The following is a 14148-nucleotide window of genomic DNA, read 5'->3' on the forward strand; positions in this document are numbered from 1 at the left end:
ATTAGCAGCTGCACCTGCTACTGCATTAGCAGCTGCACCTGGCACCTGCTACTGTATTAGCAGCTGCACCTGCTACTGTATTAGCAGCTGCACCCGCTACTGTATTAGCAGCTGCACCCGCTACTGTATTAGCAGCTGCACCCGCTACTGTATTAGCAGCTGCACCCGCTACTGCATTAGCAGCTGCACCCGCTACTGTATTAGCAGCTGCACCCGCTACTGCATTAGCAGCTGCACCCGCTACTGCATTAGCAGCTGCACCCGCTACTGTATTAGCAGCTGCACCCGCTACTGCATTAGCAGCTGCACCCGCTACTGCATTAGCAGCTGCACCCGTTACTGCATTAGCAGCTGCACCCGCTACTGTATTAGCAGCTGCACCCGCTACTGTATTAGCAGCTGCACGTGCTACTGTATTAGCAGCTGCACCCGCTACTGTATTAGCAGCTGCACCCGCTACTGTATTAGCAGCTGCACCCGCTACTGTATTAGCAGCTGCACCCGCTACTGCATTAGCAGCTGCACCCGCTACTGTATTAGCAGCTGCACCCGCTACTGCATTAGCAGCTGCACCCGCTACTGTATTAGCAGCTGCACCCGTTACTGCATTAGCAGCTGCACCCGCTACTGTATTAGCAGCTGCACGTGCTACTGCATTAGCAGCTGCACCTGCTACTGCATTAGCAGCTGCACCTGCTACTGTATTAGCAGCTGCACCTGCTACTGTATTAGCAGCTGCACCTGCTACTGTATTACCAGCTGCACCTGCTAATACAGTAGCAGCTGCACCTGCTACTGTATTAGCAGCTGCACCTGCTACTGTATTAGCAGCTGCACCTGGCACCTGTTACTGTATTAGCAGCTGCACCTGCTACTGCATTAGCAGCTGCACCTGGCACCTGCTACTGTATTAGCAGCTGCACCTGCTACTGTATTAGCAGCTGCACCCGCTACTGTATTAGCAGCTGCACCTGCTACTGTATTAGCAGCTGCACCTGGCACCTGCTACTGCATTAGCAGCTGCACCTGCTACTGTATTAGCAGCTGCACCCGCTACTGTATTAGAAGCTGCACCCGCTACTGCATTAGCAGCTGCATCCGCTACTGTATTAGCAGCTGCACCTGCTACTGTATTAGCAGCTGCACCTGGCACCTGTTACTGTATTAGCAGCTGCACCTGCTACTGCATTAGCAGCTGCACCTGGCACCTGCTACTGTATTAGCAGCTGCACCTGCTACTGTATTAGCAGCTGCACCCGCTACTGTATTAGCAGCTGCACCCGCTACTGTATTAGCCGCTGCACCCGCTACTGTATTAGCAGCTGCACCCGCTACTGCATTAGCAGCTGCACCCGCTACTGTATTAGCAGCTGCACCCGCTACTGCATTAGCAGCTGCACCCGCTACTGCATTAGCAGCTGCACCCGCTACTGCATTAGCAGCTGCACCCGTTACTGTATTAGCAGCTGCACCCGCTACTGTATTAGCAGCTGCACCCGCTACTGTATTAGCAGCTGCACCCGCTACTGTATTAGCAGCTGCACCCGCTACTGCATCAGCAGCTGCACCCGCTACTGTATTAGCAGCTGCACCCGCTACTGTATCAGCAGCTGCACCCGCTACTGTATTAGCAGCTGCACCTCCTACTGTATTAGCAGCTGCACCTGCTACTGTATTAGCAGCTGCACCTGCTACTGTATTAGCAGCTGCACCTCCTACTGTATTAGCAGCTGCACCTGCTACTGTATTAGCAGCTGCACCTGCTACTGTATTAGCAGCTGCACCCGCTACCGTATTAGCAGCCGCACCCGCTACTGCATTAGCAGCTGCACCCGCTACCGTATTAGCAGCTGCACCTGCTACTGTATTAGCAGCTGCACCCGCTACTGTATTAGCAGCTGCACCTCCTACTGTATTAGCAGCTGCACCTGCTACTGTATTAGCAGCTGCACCTGCTACTGTATTAGCAGCTGCACCTCCTACTGTATTAGCAGCTGCACCCGCTACTGTATTAGCAGCTGCACCTCCTACTGTATTAGCAGCTGCACCCGCTACTGTATTAGCAGCTGCACCCGCTACCGTATTAGCAGCTGCACCTGCTACTGCATTAGCAGCTGCACCCGCTACCGTATTAGCAGCTGCACCTGCTACTGTATTAGCAGCTGCACCCGCTACTGTATTAGCAGTTGCACCCGCTACTGTATTAGCAGCTGCACCCGCTACTGTATTAGCAGCTGCACCCGCTACTGTAATAGCAGCAAAACAACAAACTGCATGGATGCAGTTTCTCAGTGACTTTAAAACATCACCTCCACCATAAAACTTTTTCTGATGCTCCAAATACAGAAAAACATCCCTTACCAGGGTTTTTATAATAAATAAAAATATCAGAAAATAAGTTTAAATGTTAAATAATAGTTAACATCACTTACATGCAGTTCTCTCATTGCTACTGAGCATTTTCTCCACTTATGTGGTTATGATATAAGGCTGTTGCTGCTATTGGGAAGTGAACTGTGCTGGGCCAAACTAGGAGAATATTAAGATTTTCTGAGGGAAAGAGAAAAACAATTGTCTACCTTTCAGAAGAGGAACTGGCAAAAAACTACATGGAAAATATGTGAAAACGTTTGTTTTTAACCCCAAATTGAACAAGTTTACCTAGATCTTAAAAAGCAGCTCAGATGATGAAACTGCAACTATGATTCTGATAACTAGCTAACAAATTGAACTAGCTCCTCTTAAGATAACCGGCTAGCAGAGCTTCTGACTGACAGTTTATGTGCAGCAGCAAATCAACTATCCTGATTAACAAGGTTATAAAAGCTCATAAATGAAAAATCACTTTGATGTGTGGGGGGACTTTTCCAGGCCCTCTTTAGCAGGGTGGGACTGGGAGGAGAGTGCTGTAGCCTTTTAGCTGGAAGCTAAACGGAGCCTGGGGCTAACGTCACCACCCGTTGGAACACTAGCGACATGGAGGTAGGTGGGTTCACCGGCACGTGTCGGAGTCAGCTCGGTAAAAATAATTAACGACACCGAGCGGACTCACTTTCACGTTTGAAAGCAGCGCTGATTCCAGAAACCTCAGCACAAAGTGCGTTCGTTAATCTGAGCCAGCATGACGAACAAGGGAACGGCGCCGCTAAGTCAGTTCGGGTGTTGCGTTCCACCCATTCTATGGGTCTACGAAGGGGGCGGGCGTATTACGTGAACGGACCCATCTGATTGGCCGCATATCAGAAGAGCTACATTTGATTGGTCAAATAATACTTCCGCGTAAAAAACAGAGCTGGTTTACAAAAAGTTCATGTATGACATGGATGGAAATGTTGAACCAAACATTTATCGCCGTTTTTGACGTGCTTTGCGATGGGCCTATCGCACGTCCTGTTATCGCGATGACGATAATTTTTTGATATATTGTGCAGCCCTACCACTCTCAATGTGTTCTTTACTCTTTCTGCCCCGTTTCTTCTTCTTGTTGTTAATTGGCAGGTGGCAACCAACTTCTAGGTGCATTTCTGCCACCTTCTGTGTGGGAACTGTTCTAATTAAATTCTATTTATTAAATTACTAGTCTTTAAAAGTTCCAATTAGTATTTTATAGACATCTAATCCTCCAATTAATATTTTCCTCAAATTCAACGTTTCATCATCTCTCATCTTTAATTGTCTAGATAATATTTTCCTATTCTTTATATATTTTTCACATTTACACAATACATGTTCAACCGTTTCTCTATCCTTTCCACAACCACACATTCCTGTATTATGTTTTCCTTTTTTTTCCATGTCCTGTCTGGCTGTGAAGCAAGCAGAATTGATGTCTGAATGCTGTTAACAAGCCTTACAGATTTACTCTCAGGTGGAGCATCAAAGCGTCTGCTTTTAATGTCACGCCTGATACTTCAAACTTTATTGTTATTGTTCTTGAATGCTTTGTAATTCCGACCAGACACGGAGACAGAGGTGAAAGAGAAAGGAAAAGACAAAAGAGGGGGGGGGGGTTCCACAAAAATAAACAATAATGAACAAGAGTCTGCTTCTAGAACTGCAGAAAGAGAAAGAAGAGAAAAAAATGGGACACACAACAATACATCAGGAGCAAGCTATCACTGTGTCAGCCTGATGATGAAATATAAAATCAACAATGTTTAACTGAACAATCACACGATAATAAATCACAGTGCATTTAGTGGCAACGACAGCCTTAAGACATGTGTTGAACGTGCCCAAGCCCATACTTATGAGAGCACCATGTGAGCACCTGTGTGTGTACACACACTTGGTTATGTAAGGTTTCTCTATAAAAGCATCCAATAGAGGGTGAGGGGCCACAGATCTGCCCCCCAAAAATGTGTAGGAGACGGGGGGAGCTCCAAGTCCCAGAGATCCAGGCGCTGCCCCAGAACACAGGAACCCCAAGGAGACTGCAACCAGAAAGGCCCCCGCCCCCCTCGAGAGGCACAGAGGATCGCCCTGGGGGGCCACAACCAGCAGCCGGCAGAGTCCCGGGAGAAATCAGCGGCAAGCCCACAGGCCTGCCCACAGCCTCCCACCCCCTAGCCAGCCGAGCCCGGGACCCAGTGACGCGGGACCCAGGGGCGACCACCCCCGCCGGGGACCCAGCAGAGCCCAGGGACCCAGACGAGCCCAGGGACCCAGACCCCACTAGGCAGCCACCGGGATTGATCAGGCAGACGCCAAAAATCTTAAACCCCCTGACCCGAGACCCACGAACATTCAGGCAGACCAAGGCACTACACTCCACACCAGGTGTGGCAGGGGGAGGGGAGGCGAAGATCTATATCATCAAAAGAAGTCCCAGGAGAAGGGAGGAGTCAAAGGCCCCACCTGACATATACAGTCATACACAAACACAGTCATACACTCCCTCCCTCATGCTCACACACACACATACAACCAAAGACTCATAAAAATGCACGCCGAGCACCCTCTCATACTCCCCATACACACCCTATTCACTCTGGTCCCGGTACTGCTGCACATGGGGTACAACCATCACCGGTTACCAGAGTTTGACCCTTTCTGTTGGGGGTGCTGATAAGACAGCATACATGTCAGGACCCGACCCCCAAGGCCCCGCCCAGATCCCCACATGGGGCCGGCCACCCCCACATGGGGCCGGCCACCCCCGCCCAGACCCGCCCAGGGGCAATGCAGCTGCCAGGCAGCAACCCATGTCCGCCGCCAAGACCTCCAAGGGGCCCCACTCACAACCACCAGTAGTCCACCCCCTGAGGCAACCCAAGCACCTCCGGAGGGGGGCAACAGCCCCCCAGTCCCTGACACCCCCAATGAACCCACCTCCAGGAAATGTCCAGATACTCCAAACTCAGACCCTCCACCCCCTCAACCACATCATCCCGCAGGACAACATCAACGGTCCCCCATCATCGCTATGTGATGGAACCGGTCAAAGGAGCCCATAGAGATTGATCTGAAGTGGAAGCAGAGGCTATATCAAGTGTAATATGATCTAACAAAATATTTCTATACTGGTTAATGCAGAGAGTATCTCTATTTTTCCAATTCAAGAGGATAGTTTTCTTAGCGATGCATATGGCGGTCAGAAACACGTGAACCAAAGATGTTTCAATCGGGACATCGTCCAGGTTTTCCAGTAAACAAAGAGAGGGGGAAGTTGGGATATGACAGTTCAGACACTTTGACAGATCTTCACATACTCTACCCCAAAATTCCTGGACAGGTGGACAGGACCACAGTGCGTGAATGTAATTGTCAGGAACGTTGTTTGTGCAGTGTGTACAGGTGTCAGATGACACAAACCCCATCTTGAACATCCGTGTACACAACTGTGTAGAATTTTTACTGAATTAATTGTAAATTGGAGTGTCTGATCATTTTAAAAGTTTTTAAACAAGTTTGGGACCAGAAGTTCTGGTCAAATCTGACTGATAGATCCACCTCCCATTTTTCAATAGGGATTACTATACTATCGTCTATTTTGGACAGTGTCTTATATACTTTAGACTGTAGTTTGGGGGGTTTGAGATTATAGAAGTCTAGTACCCTTGGTGGTGTTTGTAATTCTATTTTATTGAGCTTAAATTTTTGTTTGACTACAGATTTAATTTGGTGATATTCTAAAAAGCTATTCTTATCCATTCCAAATTGGGAGACTATTCAATTAAATGGGATGAAGTCCAACCCTTCATATATGTGTTCCAGGTATAGGATTCCTTTGTTTTTCCAGTCCGGAAGGTTAATCATTTTGTTATTTTGCAAAATATCAGGATTATTCCAGATAGGTGTGCGTCTGCATGGTACTAGTGAAGACTCGGTCATTTTAAGATACTCCCACCATGCTGTCAGAGAGGTGCTGATACTAATACTTTTGAAGCCTTCATGTTTCCTTATGCTTGAGCTAATAAATGGTAAGTCTGAAAGCTCTATCGTATTGCAAAGTGTCTGTTCTATATCTAACCAGGACTCATCTAGTGGGTTGTCTTGCAACCATCTTGGTATATATTGCAGCCTGTTGGCTAAGAAATAATAATAAAAGTTGGGTAAATCCAGTCCTCCTCTGTCTTTGGTCTTCTGAAGCATTTTTAAGCTAATTCGTGGAGGTTTATCCTGCCAAAGGAATTTAGTAATTGAGGAGTCCAGAGATCTAAACCAGTCAGCTGGTGGTTTGTTTGGGATCATCGAGAATAAGTAATTTATTCTGGGTAAGACCATCATTTTAATTGCAGCAACTCCCCCCATGAGTGATATCGGTAAGGATTTCCATCTTGCAAGATCATCTTCCACTCTCTTTAAAAGTGGGATGTAGTTTAGTTTGGTTAGATCTGCTAACTTGGGAGAGACATTAATTCCCAGGTATGTGATATTCCCTGACTCCAATTGTGTATTAAGTAAATTGAAAAAAGAGAAATTAATTGGTAGAACTGTGGATTTTAACCAGTTTATAGAGTAATCTGAAACTCTGGAAAAAGAGTTTAGCAGTTCTATTGAATGGGAGAGAGAGGATTGAGAATTCTGGAGAAAGAGTAAAACATCATCTGCATAACGACTGATCTTATGTTCTATTTTCTTACACTTTATCCCTTTAATATCTGTTGTTTGCCTAATTGCTGCCGCTAGTGGTTCGATAAAGATAGCAAACAGTGAGGGGGAGAGTGGGCATCCCTGCCTGGTCCCCCTCTGAAGACAGAAGCTAGCTGATATTTGGTCGTTCGTCCTGACACGTGCAGTTGGTGAAATGTATAATGTTTGTAGACAGTTTATGAAGAAGTTCCCAAAACCAAATTTATGTAAAGTTGCAAATAAGAACTTCCAGTTAACTCTATCAAAAGCCTTTCTGCATCTAGAGATAATATACTAGTTTCTATGTTTCTACTGTAAGAGAAATCTATCAAATTAAGTAATCTACGTGAGTTTGTGGGTGATTGTCTACCCTTAATGAAACCAGTTTGGTCAGGGTGTATTATGAAGGGGGTTACCTTCTCTAATCTTTTGGCCAGGGCTTTACAAATTATTTTGAGATCAACATTAATAAGAGAAATTTGGCGATAGCTGGTAGGAAATGCCGGGTCTTTGCCTGGTTTTAACAAGAGACTAATATTGGCTGAATTCATGTTTGGCTGTAATCTGCCATTCTCTTGGATTTCCCTCACCATTCTGAAAAATATTGGAGCCAGAATGATCCAGAATTCTTTGTAGAACTCTACTGGGAACCCGTCTGGACCTGGAGCTTTCCTATTCGTCATGGATTTAAGGGCTTCCTGGAGCTCCGCTGATGTTAGTGGCGAGTCCAGGACTGTAACTTGGCTGTCTGATAATTTAGGAAGTGTTATCCTGTCAAGGAACTCATTGATCTCATTATCTGATGGGTTTATCTGTGGTGAGTACAAAGTTTGGTAAAAGTCTCTGAAGGTGTTGTTTATTCTTTCAGGATCATATACTATATTCCCGGTTGAGTCTTTAACAGCAGATATGGTAGTTTTCTCTTTATTTATTTTTAACTGGCTAGCTAAGAATTTACCTGATTTATTACTATGTTCAAAGTTTTCTATTCGTAGTCTTTGTGCTAAAAATGTGTCTTTTTGTCAATAATTCCATGAAGTTCTAATTTAGCTTTACGGAATTTGCTCATTAACTCCTCTTCTGTGGGTGCCTCTAAAGACTTAATGATTTCTTCTAACTCCTGAATACGTTTGTTTTCCGTTTTTTTCTTATGTGATGAGAAAGAGATTATTTTACCTCTCATCACTGCCTTTCCTGCCTCCCAGAGAGCAGATGCTGATGTTCCAGGCAGGTCATTATGTTCTAAATATTAAGCCCACTCCTTTTTTTTTAAATTCTATAAAACCTTCGTCTTTAAGCAGTGATGTATTAAACCTCCAGTTTTTGCTTGGTGGGATTGTCTTCTTGTTTACCAGAGTTAAAGAAACCGGAGCATGGTCGCTGACAGCTATGGGGCGTATCTCAGTGTCTGAAATGTCAGCCAACAATGAGCTGCTGACTAGAAAATAATCCAAACGTGAGTGAGAGTGATGGACGTGTGAGAAAAAAGTATATTCTCTACGGTTAGGATGAAGAGATCGCCATGCATCACAAAGCCCATAATCACTCATGTACTGTTTAACTATGTTAGTGGATTGCCAATTGCGTTGAGTCCCAGCTGTACTGAGCCTGTCTGTTAAAGTGTCCATCCAAAAATTAAAATCGTCTCCAAGTATAAGTGGACAGTCCAAGTGTTCGGAGAGCACAGAGAAAAAAAAATTATGAAAGAATGGAGGGTCATCAATATTTGGAAAGTATATGCTGACGATACATAAGCTTTGGTTCTGTATAGATATTTTTAACATTATAAATCTACCCTCTGGATCTGAAATTGTGTCCAATACTGTGAAATTGATGTTTTTGTGTATTAAAATATCTACACCTCTTTGCCTAGAGTTATAACAGGCAGAGAACATGCTGGGAAACTCAGGTGTTTTAAGTTCATCTGCAGATGTGGCCGCTCTATGAGTCTCTTGTAATAATATTATGTCTGCTTGCACTCTCTTTAGCTGATCAAATTTTTTTTTTATCTCTTCTCTCTAGAGCCAGTTAAAGTTAAAGTCCCATGAGTTGTCACACACACATGTGTGTGTGCGAAATTTGTTCTCCGCATTTGACCCATCCCCTGGGGGAGCGGTGAGCTGCAGACACAGCCGCGCTCGGGAACCATTTGGTGGTTTAACCCCCCAATCCAACTCCTTATGCTGAGTGTCAAGCAGGGAGGCATTGGGTCCCATTTTTTCAAAGTCTTTGGTATGACCCGACCAGGAATCAAACCCCTGATCTCCCAGTCTCAGGGCGGACACTCTACCACTAGGCCACTGAGCAGCTCCATGTACGTTCCATGAGACAAACCTTAGTGTGTGTGAGTAGCTATAATAGGATGCCTTCATGTGTATGAGATAAAATAAGTAATTAAACGCATACATTAATCTCATGGTAAATAAGGGTATTATTGTAAGTCGCTTTGGACAAAAGCGTCTGCTAAATACATAAACATAATCATAATCATTATTATTTGCAACATTAATAAAAAAGTAGCAAAAATATTTTTTTACAATATTTATATAAAGATATTAATGCTGATAATGACAAAGTATAAATAAATAATAAAAATAAAAACAATAATAATAATAGCAATAATAAGACAAGCCCAACAGTATTTTGATTGTGCAATGAAACGCCTTAGGCTACTTATCTGTATGACTGTGCATATGGAGTGTGTGTGTGTGTGTGTGTGTGTAAAGAGAAAAAAGAGAAGCTAATTATGCCATGCAGATGTAAAGATCCAAAAGCAGATAAAAAAAAGCTGCTGTCTGTTCTCCTGGCTCCAAGGCGATGTACCCGATGAAAGGTGATGTTTTTAACCGTTTCCTCAGGTATCTTCATGTGGGTGTGGAGAAAGTTCTTGATGGTTTGTCCGCAATCCTCCGCTTCTCCTCCGGTCTGCTCTGGAAGGCCTGCGAACACCAGGTTATCTCTCATGCTGCGTGATTGGAGATCCAGAAACGTCTCCTTTAGAGCTTTGTTGTCCTGGGAGATTCGATCTAATCCTGCAGTCGAGGAGGAAACTGATTCCCGCAGCAGAGACGTGTTCTCAGCCACGAGCCGCTCCACCTGCTCCTGGCTAAACTCCAGGGATGTTCGGAGGTCCTGGAACTCCTTGTGAAGCACCTCTAGCAGGTGGAGTCGTCCCTCAAATCCCAGAAGCTGTTTATCTATGGACTGTAGTGAATCTAGGACATTCTTACGGGGAGATGAGGCCTCGGGCGAGTCCTGGGGACGGCTCCTCTTGGTCCCAGGTGTTTCCGTCTCAGCTGCTGCTGCTTTCTTCGGTCCCATGACAAAAAACTCAAAAACTTCGTCAATATATATTTGCAAACTTTCTAAATTTTCTCCACTTACCTCCAGGTTGAGTGTGTTATATTTACCAGATTTATGGTTTATTTTTTCGCGATGTCAGTGAATAAATTAGGCGAAAATGCGTCTTAATTGTTTGTGGACGTTGGTTAATGAGCTGCCATCTGCTTCAAACGCTGCCGTGTGTCCGGTGATGGGCCGTCAGCGCATGCTCAGTCCATCCACATGTATTATTTTTTCCTATCATAAAGAGTGTACTGTTTAAACCCGTATGCCCCATTCTCAGTCTTGAAATTATCATTTGATTCCTGTTACTCATTGGAATGTTTTCCGTTTTACCCACTCTGTCCCTAATTTTATATAGATGTCTTCCCTTTTCCTCTCTTATCCAATGCTCTTGCCATTTTTCCATAAGTATCTTCTTAACATATTCTTTAATTTCTGCCATGCTATACGATGATCACCACATCATTCATTCATTCATTCATTCATTCGAGTAGCTTCTTTAGCATAAAAATCCGCCATTTCGTTGCCTGCCCCTGGTTCTTCTGGCCACGCCCTTTTTAAAACTCAGGAGCTGATTAGGGATTGAGCACAGCTGGAAAGGCAGGAGGGAAGAGGGGCTGCTCCTCCCTGCAGAGAAGTGGAGCAGGAACAGGAGCATGTAGAAACCGGTGACCATAACAGTTTGTTTTAAATAATGATAACAGAACAATTAAATGCTAAAGCAGTCACTATTGGACATATCTTAGGTTTTACATCACTGCTGCATGTTCAGATATAATTTTTCTAATTTCTTTAATTTTAATTAGCTTAAAAATCAGGAGAGTGACTGGGACCATCAGTTTTGCTTTTCTAAAGCTTAGACTTTAAAAGTATTTGATCTTTACTTTGGAATAAGGTTGAGAGACTTGCTCAGTCATTATTTATGTTGATGGTTTGAACAACTTCAACTGTGCATGCATTCGTAGAGTTGTAGTTTACAGAAATGCCCCAGGATCAGGGCAGTTCAATAAAAAATAAGCTCTTGTATGGAGTTAGGATTGGGACAATATTCAGCGTAACGCTGAATATTGTCCCAATCCTAACTCCATACTCTTGCTTTAGTGTAAAAACAGCATAAGAAAAGTTTATTTTTCACTGGGTTTACTGTTATGACCTCTGGTCTGATTAAGAGTGAAATCTAAAAGTTGACTTAAAAAAAAAGATTGTCCACAAAGAATCAGGTACGGTTGATGCTTCTCTGTCCATCTTTTAAATACAATCTTTACTATCTATGTTTATGTATTTAGCAGACGCTTTTGTCCAAAGCAACTTACAAGTGATAATCGGCATATTGCACTTGAGGCTAACAACAACAACTTGACATCAATCATGGAGAGGAGGGAACAAGGAGTGGACAGTAGAGAGGGGGGGCGGGTGCAGGGAGGGTGCTAGTTTAGAAGATGCTCTCTGAAGAGCAGGGTCTTCAGGAGTTTCTTGAAAATTGAAAAGGAAGCCCCTGTTCTGGTAGTGCTTGGCAGGTCATTCCACATTTGTGGATTTACTGGTATTTAACTACAAACATGGTGGTTTATATAAACCTATCATCTGTATCTAATGACAGCAGCATCAGACGGTTTGAGTGAAAAGCCAGCAGGGCTCTAGGAAGCATCCTCTCTGTGGGTGAATGGGAAGCAGGAGTTAACCCTGGCTGGACTGCCATCACGCCGTCTGCTCTGCAGGAAAAAGTGTCCTGTCTCATTTCATGCATGAGCGTTTGAGCACGCCCACAGCAGTGCATCATGGGCTTTGTTCCACTTGACGGGCCGTGACGCTGGGAGAACATGCTGCAGGGACCCGGAGCATCAGTGTGGCTCCTTCATATCAGTCTGTGCACTTAGACTTAGAGGAGTGGAGATGACCCCGAGAGCTCCACTAACACACAAAGCAACTTTTAGTGAAGTAAGAAAATAATAAAGGTCATGTAAGAATGTACTAAACTCTTCAGCTATGATTGTCCGCCCTGAGACTGGGAGACCGTGGGTTCAAATCCCTGTTGTGCCATACCAAAGAGTTTAAAAATGGGACCCAGCTGACACTCAGCATTAAGGGGTTGGAACGAGGATGGATCAAATGCCGAGAACAAATTTCACCACAGCAGTGTCACGGCTAATGGGACTTTAACTTTTCAGAAGCAGCTTGCATTAACTAGTCTAGAATTAATAAATGGCGTCATTTTGGTGATTATTAGATCTGCTGCTTCCTCTCTTGGTCCTCCAGTGGAGCTAACTGTTTGTGTTGGTTTACATTACAATAACCATCTGGATGTGAATTATGTTCAGCAACAAAGAGCTTATTCACAATAATTAGACAGTTTTAAATATAAAAGAAACCGAGGCATGAACCGATTAGAAAATGAACCTAACCACAGGCTCAGAGCCCTCTGAGGAAGCATTTCGTAGGAACAAAGTTAAACGTAGAATCAATAAAATTCAAATTTAAAAATCATCCTGAAGGGAAATAAAGTCTTTTTGTAACTAATCTTCATTCAAGCAGTAATAAAAACCACAGAATAGCTAACAACAATGATCTCATATTAGTTCATAGTCTTCAGAGAATGATTAAAGATGCTGATGGCGGTGGGCAGGAAGGATCTCCTGTGGCAGTCTTACAGCACCTCTGAAGAAGCCTCCCACTGAAGGTGCTCTGTTGCTGCATGATGGTGACACGAAGAGGATGCTCTGGGTTGTCCATCATCGTAATGATTGGATGAAGAATTCTTCTCACCTTCATGTCCAGTGGTTCCATTCGTCCCCAGAACAGAACCAGCTTTCTTTATCAGGCCTTTTTAGGTCCCTGGCTCTGACGCTGCTGCCCCAAAAGGTGATGGCCCAAGAGATTACACTCTCCACCACAGACTGGAAGGTATGCAGCATCTTGCTGCAAACCTCGAAGGATCTAAGATTCCTCGAGAAGTGCAGTCTTCTCTGCTCGTAGATTGCTGACTGTTGTGTCTCCAGTGCTGTCTGTTGTCCATGTGGATACGGAGGTATTCACCTCCTATGATGTGAATGGAACATGGCCTATTCCTGTTTGTTCTAAAATCTACAATCATCTCCTTTTTTTAAAGATTAGGTGATTGTCCCCACCAGAAAGCACTCCAGCGGCTCTCTGTACTCCGTTTCTTGACCGTCTTCGATACAGCTGACGACTGCAGAGTCATCTGAATATTTCTGCAGAGTCACGTCTCTGACTTGTACCGGTAGTCTGAAGTGTACAGAATGAAATGGGATGGCACGAGTATCGCCCCATGAATCACCACTCCAGGAGGTTTTTTATGCACCTGTTATTATTTTAAATGGATTATTAAAAAGAAGAAAAGACTGATGGATTGTATTTGTTTTTGGGTCAAAAGTTCCTGCAGAAATGAATCGCCTGACAACATGTAAAGCTGTAAAGTCGACTGGCAGCAATCGTGGTTCTAGCTTGAAAGCTGATAAACTAAAAATAAAAGATCAGTTTTGATCAAAGTAAAATGGAATGAAATTCTCTTTATTACAATCACCGAACGAGGGATGAAAGCAAAGCAGTAACAAACAGAAATGAACCAAACTTTGTGAAGAATTTCAACCACTCAACAGAATTACTAAAGTAAGTTTAACATTAAAACTAGAAAGTATTAAATGCAACACAGATGTTCACGTTTCTGAGCATAAAAACAGTTTCTAAAGAATCTCTGAGCTCTTGATTTAA

General features: G+C 44.0%; 1 protein-coding gene across 1 annotated transcript in view; it reads left to right on the plus strand.

The window, feature by feature from the left end:
* The window catches only part of cracd (capping protein inhibiting regulator of actin dynamics), a 43346-nt gene that overhangs the window by 15394 nt on the left and 13804 nt on the right, over positions 1 to 14148 (plus strand). The gene's annotated exons all lie outside the window — the stretch shown is intronic.

The sequence above is a fragment of the Nothobranchius furzeri genome, chromosome 8 (genome assembly GCF_043380555.1).
Source record: "Nothobranchius furzeri strain GRZ-AD chromosome 8, NfurGRZ-RIMD1, whole genome shotgun sequence".
Lineage (NCBI taxonomy): Eukaryota > Metazoa > Chordata > Actinopteri > Cyprinodontiformes > Nothobranchiidae > Nothobranchius > Nothobranchius furzeri.